Raw genomic sequence first — 12,381 nt, forward strand, 5'->3', positions numbered from 1 at the left:
GTTTGTGCCATATCTGAGCCAGGAATTTGGTTGTCTTTATTCCTACAGCACAGAGCTTCCAATCCTACATGATTGTCTATTATAATGCAAAATTACCAGCAGTAAGTATAATATTATATTTTTATTTAAATGTCCATTTATTTTTGCAGGATAGGGAATAATTGAAAACAAACACACACACAAAAATACAATTTAAACAAAAAGACTTGCTCTGGTTCCACTATTGCAGGCTGTGTCTGTTACATGTTCTAAGTCCTTTAAATTTAGCTAGTCTAATGCAACTCCATAGTCACAAGGCAATATTGAACAAAAACCATACTTTTGTTCACCAAACACATTCATGTGTGAATGTGCCCAATTGTGTGCTGGAAAACAAGATGAATCCTGAGGACAAATAAATATCTTCTCTGTCTGCCAGGACAACACTCATGATGAAATCTGCATACGGTCTAATGTAGATTGGGAGCTACAACTTAAAGAAAGATCATTAGAAGACCTGGGTTAGAACCTGATCTACTATATACCATGTGATTAATTTTGTAAATAATTTTGTAAAATTTAAGTAAAATTTTGTAAAATCCTAGAAGGTCTTGGGCTATTTCTCAAATTATAACCAAATCAAACAAAGGGAATAATTAGGTGAACAATAGAGAATAGAATTGCCTCACTAAACTTTGTCCCATTTTTGGTGAAAAGATGTTAGTCATAAGAATAAATTAAATAAAATGATACAATTAGAGAATTCTTATCTCAAATAGTTCAGAAACAATAAAAAGATTGTAAGGTTATCTGGAGCTGGGACGCATGCTTCACTTTCTATTATAGCTTCCCAAGAACTGACTGCTTATTTAGTCTTGATTTTCCATTAAACATCTATTACATATTAAACTCCAGAGAGAGAGATAAACCACTGTAGAGGACATGGAGCAATGTTAAGAGTCTTGGTTGGCAGCAGCATGTCAGAAAAAGACAGTTCACATTAAGGGGAATGAAAGTTTGAAGAAATTTTTAAAGTCACTTAGATCACTGGATCTCTTTACAAAGTAAGTTGCTACATGCAGAGGAAAGATGCTTGAAACAAAATTCACAGAAAGTGGCAAAATCTAAATATGTTCACTCAGGCCTCAAATTCAGGGTTTAGGTTTTGGCCCAGAGCCTATTTCCATGTTTTATTTTAATTGATAGTTTTACCAGATGTGCAAAGCAACAAGATTCCAGAAGGCATAATTCATTGAAAGAAATCACTTTCTATAATGATGTATGATTTATCCATTCACATTGCTGAGCTATTTAGAGTAAATTATCTATGACATAATGTCATTAGTTTAACAGTGGCTGCAGTTGTTTTTGACAGTATAATTTAAGCCATATAAAATTTTTAGAAAAACATATTTATATATATATATATATACACATGTATATACACACACACACACACACACACACACACACATCTATATATATATATATAATTAATTTTCAGATGGAGTCTCACTCTGTGGCCCAGGCTGGAGTACTGTGGCATGATCTCAGCTCACTGCCACCTCTGCCTCTTCAGTTTAAGTGATTCTTCTGCCTCAGCTTCCCAAGTAGCTGGGATTACAGGCACACACCACCATGCCCCACTAGTTTTTGTATTTTTAGTAGAGACGGGGTTTCACCATGCTGGCCAGACTGGTCTGTAACTCCAGACCTCAGGTGATCCACCCATCTTGGCTTCTCAAAGTGCTGGGATTACAGGCCTGAGCCACCATGCCCAGCCAGTTTCCATATATTTTTTAAATTGGGATTTCAGAGAGTAATTTCCTCTTCATGTGTAACCAGTTATATGAATTAAAACAGATTTAGCCTTCTTTCACAGTTGCGAAAAACTGTAATTCTTCTTCTCAAGTTCCCCCTTGGAAGGAGGGATATTTCAGGCTCAACACTGTCCAGCCTGAACATCGTTAGAGAGAAAGGCCTTAAAGTGTATTTTCTAAAAGCTTTTCTATAACTGATCAACTTAAGTGTCAGTTGGGTGTCTGAGATACATAAGACTTTGAGATTATTGCTCCAAATCCCATAGTAAACTAATCTCTTTCTTCTCAATACTGTTTTTACTAAGATTCAAGCATAAGGGGCTTATATCCAAGGGGGTTTTTCCTAAAAAAATGTAAAGATATAAATATATGAGTAGAAACATTTGAGGAATAGTGTGTCTAATAGCATGTACTCGGTATTTTCCCCATGAGCGAATGAAAAATGTTCAAAATATATGAAAATAATAAAGTGAAAAGTAAGATCTTGAAAGAGGATTATTCACAGCTGGAAGGTAAGTAAAAAACACCAAGAGGCCAGGCTCTATGGTTCATACCTGTAATCTCAACAATTTGGGAGGCCAAGGTAAGAGGATCACTTGAGCCTAGGAGTTTGAGACCAGCCTGGGCAACATGGCAAGTCCTTCAAGACCTTGGCTCTACATAAAAAACAAACAAACAAACGAACAAACAAACAGCACGGTGGCTATGCTCCTGTGGTCCCAGGGAGACTGAGGTGGGAGGATTGCTTGAGCCCAGGAAGTAGAGGCTGCAGCTGTGATTGCATCACTGCCCTTCAGCCTGGGAGACATTGCAAGGCCTTATCTCAAAAAAAAAAAAAAAAAATCAAGGAAGATGACACTTTTGCTTCAAATAAGCAAAAGGAAAAGAATAAAGTGAATTTGTTTTACTATATGGTAATTGTGAATTTTTCTATTCCGTAATGTAATAGGGCCATAAATGCTGCTAGCTGATGTAGCTGGGCCATTGCAACACTTAGGTGACATATCCATTAGTTGCAGGTACTGCTACTATCAGTGTTACTAGTACTGCCACCAGCTGCCAGTAACTGAGAACCAACACTCTTCCCAGTACTGCACCAAGAGGAACCTAATGCATATCTCATAAGCTTTCTAGGTAAATAGATGTCCATGTTTCATGGACTGGTCCACCATTTGCTAGCTCTATGTCCTTGTGAAATTCCTTTATTTTCTCTACTTCTCACTTTTTCATGTGTAAAATGAGTCTCCTGGCGCTATTCATCTTATAGGTTGTTTTCAGTACAGTTGGTCTCTGACTTACCATGTTTTGACTTACAGTTTTTCAATTTTACAGTGGGTTTATCAGGACATAAGTCCATCATAAGTCAAAGAGCATCTCTATTATGTAAAGTATATATCACAATGCCTAGAACACAATAAGTTCTTGGTGAAGAGTTTTCTATTATTATTCTTATTAGTGTTTTCGTTAATATTGTTGTTAGTTTCTCTTTCTTACCTATGAAAACTACACCAGAGATACAGGACTTTGGTGACTTGAAAAGGTAAATCACTAAATAAGTGTATCATAAAGAATGAAATCCAGAAAAAGGATTATGAGAAGATGGTAGAGTAGGAAGCACCAGGAATCCATCTACTCACCTACATAAAAATTACAGTGGAAGAATCTGTTTGATGTAAATATTTTGAACTATTAAAGGCTTTCAAATTCCAGAAGATTTTAGTTGTATATTGTGATTAATTTTGGTCAATTGCAGCTCTTAGTGCAGTAGCAACTACCTATCTATCTCTAGCCACCGCCTCCCCAGCCTCCCACTCCCTACTCCTCACAGTCATGGAAGAGGGCAGCTATTGTCTGTTGCACCTGCCCCCATTTGTAGATTGTTGCAAGCCCCTCCCCTCTGGCTGAAGTGACTTCCTGGAGGTTTAAAGGGCCAGTGATTTTCATTTTCACTTCATGTTCTCTTTTTTCCTTTATGAGAGTCAGACATTGTTAAAGATTAAGATATTAAAAAGCAACCGCATATGGGCAGAAATTAGAAAGCCACCACAATTGCTCAAGGAAAGGTGCAGGCTCGGCAAAGACCTAAACAGCCTCAAATTTATACCTCAAGTTCATCATCAGCACAGAGAAAACCAGCAGCACAATTAAATTTTTTTAAAAAGCAAACATCAAAAAAACATAATATCCAAGTGAAAAAGAACAAAATTGGACCCTTAATTAACACCATATATAAAAATTAACTCAAAATTAATGTAAGACCTAAATGTAAGATCTGAAGTGATAAAAGTCTTAGAAGAAAGTGAAGCACGGGGCAAATCTTTATGTTGAGAATTCCTAAAACCCAAGAACAAAAACAAAATCAAATTTATAAATGAGGAAGATACTTGAGTAGACATTTCTCCAAAGAAGATATATAAAGGATCAAGTATTAGGGACATTCGGCACATGATTAGGGAACATCCCTAATCATTAGGGAAATAGAAATCAAAACTACAATGAGATATCCTCTCGCACCCATTAGAATGGCTGCTATCCGAAACAAAAACAGATAAAAAGTGTTGGTGAGGGGGTGAACAAATCCGAATCCTTGTGCATTGTTGGTAGGAATGTAAAATGGTACAACCACTGTGGAAGGCAGTATGATAGTTCCTCAAAAAATTAAAAATAGAATTAACATACAATCCAGGAGTTCCAATTGAAGGTGTATACTCAAAAGAATTTGAAGAGATATTTTGAAGAGATATTTGTAGAATTATATTCACAGTAACATTAGCTAATACATAGAATCAAACCAAGTATCCATTGACAGATGGATGAATAAGTAAAATGTGGTACATCCAATGGAATATTATTTAGCTTTAAAGGAAGGAAATTCTGGCATGTTTACAAGATGGATGAACCTTAAGGACATTATGTGAAATGAGCTGGCCACTAAAGGACAAATACTGTATGATTCCACTTGTGTGAGGTATTTAGAGTAATCAAATTCATAGAGACTGTGGGTAGCAAGCCATCCAGGTGCCGAGGCAAGAGACCAAAGGCACAAGCTGTTCCAGTATAATAAAATATATAGAATAAGAATAGTTATACTAGAAATAGATTATAGATATGATTATATATGAATATTATTAATAATTAGTTTGTAGCATTACTCTTTATTCCAATATTATAATAATCTTTCTTCTACAATTATAACCTAGGAAAAACCAGGCCATACAGAGATAGGAGATGAAGGGACACGGTGGGAAGTGACCAGATGAGTGTGAGCCCTCTGTTATGCCCGGGCAGGGCCACTAGAGGGCTCCCTGGTCTAGCGGTAACGCCAGTGCCTGGGAAGGCACCTGCTACTTAGTGGACCTTGGTCTAGGGATAGCACCAGTGCCTGGGAAGGCACCCGTTACTTAGCAGACTGGGAAAGGGAGTCTCCCTTTCCCCGGGGGAGTTAGAGAAGACTCTGCTCCACCACCTCTTGTGGAAGACCTGACATCAGTCAGGCCCACCCACAGCCATCCGGAGGCCTAAACGTCTCCCTGTGATGCTGTGCTTCAGCGGTCACGCTCCTGGTCCACTTTCATATTCTGCCCTGCACACCTGGCTCTGCCTTCTAGATAGTAGTAGCAGAATTAGTGAAAGTATTAAAGTCTTTGATCTCTCCGAGAAATACATAGAAGAAATAATGATGTAAGCTGTCCCCTGTCTCCACCTTGGCTACCAAATAGGGAAGGGACCCCTGTCTGTTAGACACGTGACTCGCGTGACTATACCTAGCATTGGAGATGACTCACATTCCTTACCCTCTTGCCTTGTATACAATAAATAACAGCGCGGCCAGGCACTGGCCTGGCCTCCATGCCTTGGTGGTAGTTGTCCCCTGGGCCCAGCTGTCTTTTCTTCTATCTCTTTGTCTTGTGTCTTTATTTCTATGATCTCTCATCTCCGTACACGAAGAGAAAAACCCACAGGCCCTGTAGGACTGGACCCTACAGAGACAGAAAGTAGAATGGCAGCTTCCCAGGGCTATGGGAATGGGGAAATCGGGAGTTATTGGTCAATGAATATAGAATTTCAGTTTTGCCAGTTGAAAAGAGCTCTGGAGATGAATTGTGGTGATATTTGCACAGCAATATGAAGGGACTTAGTATGACTAAACTGTACACTAAAAGGTGGTTAAGATAGAAAATTGTAGTTTATATGTGTTTTGCCACAATTTTTAAAAAATGAAAAGAATCAGATCCAATTTTGACTTTTGGACTGTGCTATTTCTACTTCTATGGTAAAGTGAATGGTACTCCTGCCTTAGCAGATTTCAGACATGTTTAGAGAAGATTTTTACTCATCTTTGTATCACGTGCAGTTAATAATGAATAAATAATAGTCATTCAACAGAAAGTTATTAAACAGTTTCTAATGTACGTGACACTGTGCTGAGATGAATAAGACGTATCTTCTGAGATATTTGCAACATCTTCTGTTCTTTAGATTTATTTTATAATTTTTATTAAATTGGTTGTAATGATGCCCATTTATTTTGTTACATTGTTTAACTCAAGAAAGTGTTGTTTTACTTTATTTTAGTTTTCACTTTTGGTTGTTGCTTTTGATTAATTTAGTTTTTGTTGTCGTTGTTGTTCCAGGACAGCATGTGTGTTGTCTCTGCCACACATTTTCCATCTTTCTATTCATTATTCTAATCAGTTCTTTAATCTTCCTATATTGAGGAAACTGAAATTGTATCATTTGTTCCTAATCTTCTGCAGCATCAATGCTGCTCTTCAGTGCCTCCAATGCTAACTTATCCATTTCCTAGAAGTCTTTTGTTACTTGTGTACTTTACCCACACACACATTTTTCCTTTTATCTTGTTATACTTTTTCTTCTTTTGGATTTCAATTTTTTTAAGCCATGTGTACTCATAATTCCTAAAATTCATATTAGATCATATTATTTTAGTAACCTTTCCAATAATGTTCTTTCTCCTGATCTACATGATTCCCCATTAGCCTTAATTTCTTTGTGTTTTCTCTTTCTTCTGCTTCATACAAGTGAGAGCTAACTGGGCTTGATTTCTGCAGAGGCTGATGACCTTTTTTGGCCCCTTTTTATGTCTATTTCTGTGAAAATCAAATTCCTTAAGAGCTCTACAACTTAAGGGAAGATTCATGTGCTCAGGTACCTCTTTTGATTCCCACTTTATAGGTGATAAAACTAAGGCACTAAGAAACTTTCCCAAGGTTACACAACTGGTAAGCAGTGGCAGTGAAGTCAGCAGTGAAACCCAGGCAATCTGTCTTCAGAGTCCATGACATAAACCACTGTGTCAAATACTTCCTGGTGCCTTTTCTTTTAACTTTTATCAATGTATACTATAATCAGAGAAGAATACATACAACATAAGTTTACAGCTTGATAAATATTTACAAACACAGCACACCTAAACAGTCAGCTTCCAGAATATTACCAATTCCCAGTCTCTACCATGCCCCTGAGATTTACCATTGTTCTACTTCTTTAATAGAAAAAAAATAGTTTTACCTGTTTTTGTACTTTTATACAAATAGAAATAACAGTATTTATTGTGCCTGGTTTCTTTCTTCAACACTGTGTTAAGTATATCCATTCAATAATTCCTTTGCTATAAAGTAATGGCATTGTAGGAATATCCTCAGTATGTATTAATATATTCATTGTAATGCTGATGGACATATGGGTAGTTTCTATTTGTTTCCGTTTTTTGGAGGGAAGGGGCTATAAAAACATTGTATTTTAGTTAACATTTCAGATGTGCATATGTCTAAGGGTAGACTCTCTGAGTCTTAGGATATTCCATTGTTCAGCTCTATTAAATCATCCTGAATAATGTTCCAATGTGGCAGTGCCAGTTTAAATCAGCTACAGTGTGTATAAAGGCTTTGGTTTATTCACACTCTCAGCTGGTATTTTATAATCAAAAGCTGGTGTTTATCTTTTCAAGTAAACCAGGTTTAATATGTGTTTCCATTATATCTAAAGAACTTAACATCTTTTCACATATTTATTAACTATCTTGGGATTCTCTTTCTTTTTTTATTCTTTTCTTGAGACAGGGTCTTGCTCTGTCACCCAGGTTGGAGAGCAGTGGTGTGATCATAGCTCACTGTAGCCTTGACCTCCAGGGCTCAAATGATCCTCCCACCTCAGCCTCCTGAGTAGCTGGAGCTACAGGCATGCACCACCAAACATGACTAATTTTTTAATTTTTTTTTGTAAAGACGGGGTCTCGCTATGTTGCCCAGGCTTGTCTTGAACTCCTGGACTCCAACAATCCTTTCACCTCAGTGTCCCAAAGTGCTGGGGTTACAGGCATGAGCCACTGGCCCTGGCCGCATTTTGTTATCTGTTTCTTGTGAAGAGCCAAGACTTCTCCATTTTTCACTTGGGTTCTGTGAGCTTTTCTTATTGAGCTGTGGATGTTCTTAATGTTTTCTGAATATAGTGCCTTTGTCATTTAAGGATGGTGCAAACATAATTGCAGTTTTTGCCATTGAAAGTCATACAAAAATGTAATTACTTTTGCACCAACTTAATATTTTTGTCACTATGTTCTGCTAGCCTATAGTTTCCCTTTTCACTCTTATTAGTGTCTTGTGAGGACAATATATTTTTTTCATTTTAGTAAAGTTTTATTCTTCAGTTTTTCTTGTTACAGATTTTATGTACTGTTAAGTATCTTTCTTTATGTATATCAAAATAATATCCTCCATTATTTTTCTATAAATGTTTTTACTGCCTTTCCATTCATTTTTAAATTTGACCCTCTTTTTGAAACTGATTTTGTGTATGAAGTGAAATAAGGATCTGGATATATTTTATATCAAGTATATACCTAACGGAGATCTTTTCCTCATTATACTGCAGTTCATCTTCTCCATGACTCTTGGTGGAGTTACAGGTGTAGCTGCTTTCTAGATTCTGTGTCTTTGGTTGTTACCTATCCTTGGGCCAACATTATGACATATTTACCACAGATTTGAAGTACTATTGCTATTTGATCCTGTATGTTCTTCAGCTTTCTTCTTTTGCTCCTTCAACCTTGCCTTTGGTTATCTTGGATTATTAAATTTATATTTGAATTTTAGAATTAACTTGTTAATTTCTACAGTGACTAATGCATGCACACACACACAAACAAACTACTAGTATGTACTGAATTTACAGATTAATTCAGGGAGAAACTGTGTCTGCACAAATGGAATCATTTAAGCCATAAACATTTTGTAGCCCTCCATTTCATGGGTTTCCTTTGTGTTTTTAAGGTTCTTTCAATAATATTTTTAGTTTTTTGTTGTTTTAACATAGAACTATTATATACCTTAAGAAATATATATATATATTACATATTTCTAGATGTTTGATGATTTTTAATGCTTTTGGAAATCACAGCATTTACAATTTCTTTGATGCTATTATAAAGAGTGCCATTTATAACTTCATTTTCTAGTTGTATATAGAGAGTCAGGTGTGAAATAGTTAGTTAACCATGTATTCAGTGACTTTGACAAATAGACCAATTAATATTAATACTTTGCCTGCAGATTACTTTAGGTTTCCTAGATAAGGAATCTTCTACCATAGTGTGGTAATTGTAATTTCAAATTGTAATTTCATTTCATTTTTTTCCTACTTAGTAGAGTATTATTATTTTCTTGTTTTATTTCACTTGTTGGCACCTCTAGTACAATATTTTTAAAAAGAAAGTTGAGATAGATAGTAGAGATTTTTTTCTGTTTACTACTCTCAAGAGGGTTCAATATTCCAATATTGTGAGTGGTGGAACCTGAACCTGGTTGTACATGTCTAAGGATGGGAGTCTATTGTTTTATTTTGTCTTCTTTCCTACCACTTAGCTTATGCTTGGTCTCCATCTCATTTTTGGCCAATCACTCTCTGGCTGTGCCATGAACACTTTCAGCATTGGTAGTCATGCAATTCTTTTTCTCTGCAATGAAGTCACCAAGCTGGCTTCTATGGAAGGACTCTGAGGGTATTCCTTTCAAGAGGATGGATACCCAGTATGAAGGTCTCCAGGTCAAATTGAAAATTTGTTCCTAGAAAAAGTGATGCCCAAGACAAAACATAGACTCTTTCTAAGGTCTGGCGGCCCTCCCAGGGTCCACCAGAGTAATACCCTTACACCCAAACACACTTTCTCACCCAGGGCCACCCAGCCCTATGTCCTCCACTGCTTCGAGTTTCCTGGGGCCTTCTCTTCAGATGGTGTGAAATTTATGTTATGAGAGTTTCCCAGCTTCCTGGCTTTCAGGATATATTCTGTGTTTTTTATTATTTGAGCAAGAATGACATCTTCAGCCTTAATTATTTCCCTAGACTCTGGCTTCTGACGGGATTTCTATCTTCAACTCCCACATATTTTTTTTTTCTGAGTCCTTGAAATAGTCTGTCCTAGAATCATCTGATCTACTGTACAATGTCTTCAGGTCTAGTTTTTGCCTTATTCAAGGCAACAGTTCCTCTCCTTAATAGAATTAATGTAAAAGGTGAAAATGAAAAGGAAAATACTTTGTAACATGTATATGACTTACGTTCTGAGAAGAGGAAAAATGGCTAGCAATTTTTAAAATTCCACTTCATAGTTTCTCATTGTTTAGCTCAGAATGCAAAGCAGCAAGATCTCTTAATAGTGTGGTAATTAATACTCAATGTGTGATGTCTCATTTTATTAAATTTATGCTTAGTATGCCCTGCCAAAATGCAATAAAAAGAAAATTAAAATAGCCAAGAAGGCATAAATTATTAAAGCTTTTTTCCCCTTGAAGAGTAATTTTAAATAATATTCAGCGAGTACAATGTCATCCAGGGCATTTGGAAATTACACATTTTATTATTAACAAATATTTTGGCTAAGGCTCATTACATGAGCAGAAGTAAAGCAAGTTACATGTAGCTTTCTTTGAGTGTAAGTAGGTAGGTGCATAAGGATGGGTGTTGGATGCCCTTCATCTGTCAGTCTCATCATGCAAGAAATCTTAGTTGATGAGAGTTTCTGGGAGAATATCTGAGAATCAGTGTGGTGCTGGTAGAGACAAGGCACCACACCTGCCCTCACACTCAGGCAGCCTCTGTTCAGAGTGAGCCTGTAGGTAGCATTCAAGGAGGAGAACCAGTGGCCTCAGGCCTCCACTTCATTCAATATCCTAGAAGGAAATAATAATTAAAAAGTGAATTAATCTTCTATTCCTGCAAATGTGCTCTTCTGGGTATCCTTGTCAATATCATGGCCTCAGTATTGATGGCTTTTAGATATATTTTGTGTGTGCAACCTCACTTTCCTATGGAGAGGAAAGCAACACAGTATAGAATTCACTAGCATGAAAATAGGAACAGTAGGGAGCATAGGCAGAGAACAATGGGAATCCATATGCTTTTCAAGATTTTTAAAGATATGGAGGATATCTCTCTGTATCTGAAGTGCTGAAGAAAAAGAGGTGCTGGCCTCTGCAGAGATCAGATGGTAGGAAAGGAAAAAAGGACAGCTGATGTTTTCATACAGTGGGAATTTGCAAAGCACATAAGGGACAGGGAGAAATTGTGATCTCATCCTATCCAAGTCTGGGAGATTTTAAACTAAAACTGGATTTTGGCTTCTGTACATCTATCTTATGCCTGCAATTTGGACTGGCACAGAAGGGAGTAGTTGACATGAAATGAATAGGATTAGCCCAGTGATTTTTATTTCTTTAGTTTCAGAAAATAAACCAACTTCTTTGCTGTGTAAGAAAGAGCTCCTTGACCATTAGCTTTGTATTCCACAACTCCCTGCACTTTCATAGTTAAAGACCATCACAGCCAAGATTTTCCTGACATGTCATTTTCATCTAAATAAGTCATTGGGAACTGCTTTTTTTTCATTGTTTGTTTTTCTCTTATCCCTCCCCCTACTATCTATCTATCTATCTATCTATCTATCTATCTATCTATCTATCATCATCTATCTATCTCTTAGACTTGAAATTAAAAAACCTAAATACATTATCCTTTTCTCATGAAATGTACAAGATAGGTTTGTATGCATAAAATAGACAGTTTAAGACCCAAAACTAAAGTCCTCATAAATCATCCTTGTTCAGATTAATTAGAGAAGAGTTTGGTTGAGGGGTGGGTCTTGAGAGAGGTAAACAACCCGGATAGACAAGGAGCGGTGGAGAGAAGTTAGAGTATGAGTAAAATTCCAGTGTCTAGGGAGAAATATTATATGTGCAGACCCCAGCCTGGCTCAGTCAGTATATTCACATAGATACCCACTCTGGAGGCCTAGGTCCTAAGCAACCACCCACTTCTGCACACCCCAGTCATTCTCAAATTTTTATATTCTTGATTATGTTCTATTAGTCAAAATACAAATGAACTAGGGTCATGGATCATGATTTTTTGATGGATTTTTATCCCTAGAAGTAGACATAATGCTCTGGTATTAGTTACACAGCTGGGGGCTTTCAGTGAGTTTTCCAAGAAACGTCTAAGCTACTTGGCATTTTTGCTACTTTCCCGACTATATATATATATATAATATATTATATATATTATA

This window comes from Hylobates moloch, unplaced genomic scaffold (assembly GCF_009828535.3).
Source record: "Hylobates moloch isolate HMO894 unplaced genomic scaffold, HMol_V3 SCAFFOLD_3, whole genome shotgun sequence".
In the NCBI taxonomy this organism is placed as follows: domain Eukaryota; kingdom Metazoa; phylum Chordata; class Mammalia; order Primates; family Hylobatidae; genus Hylobates; species Hylobates moloch.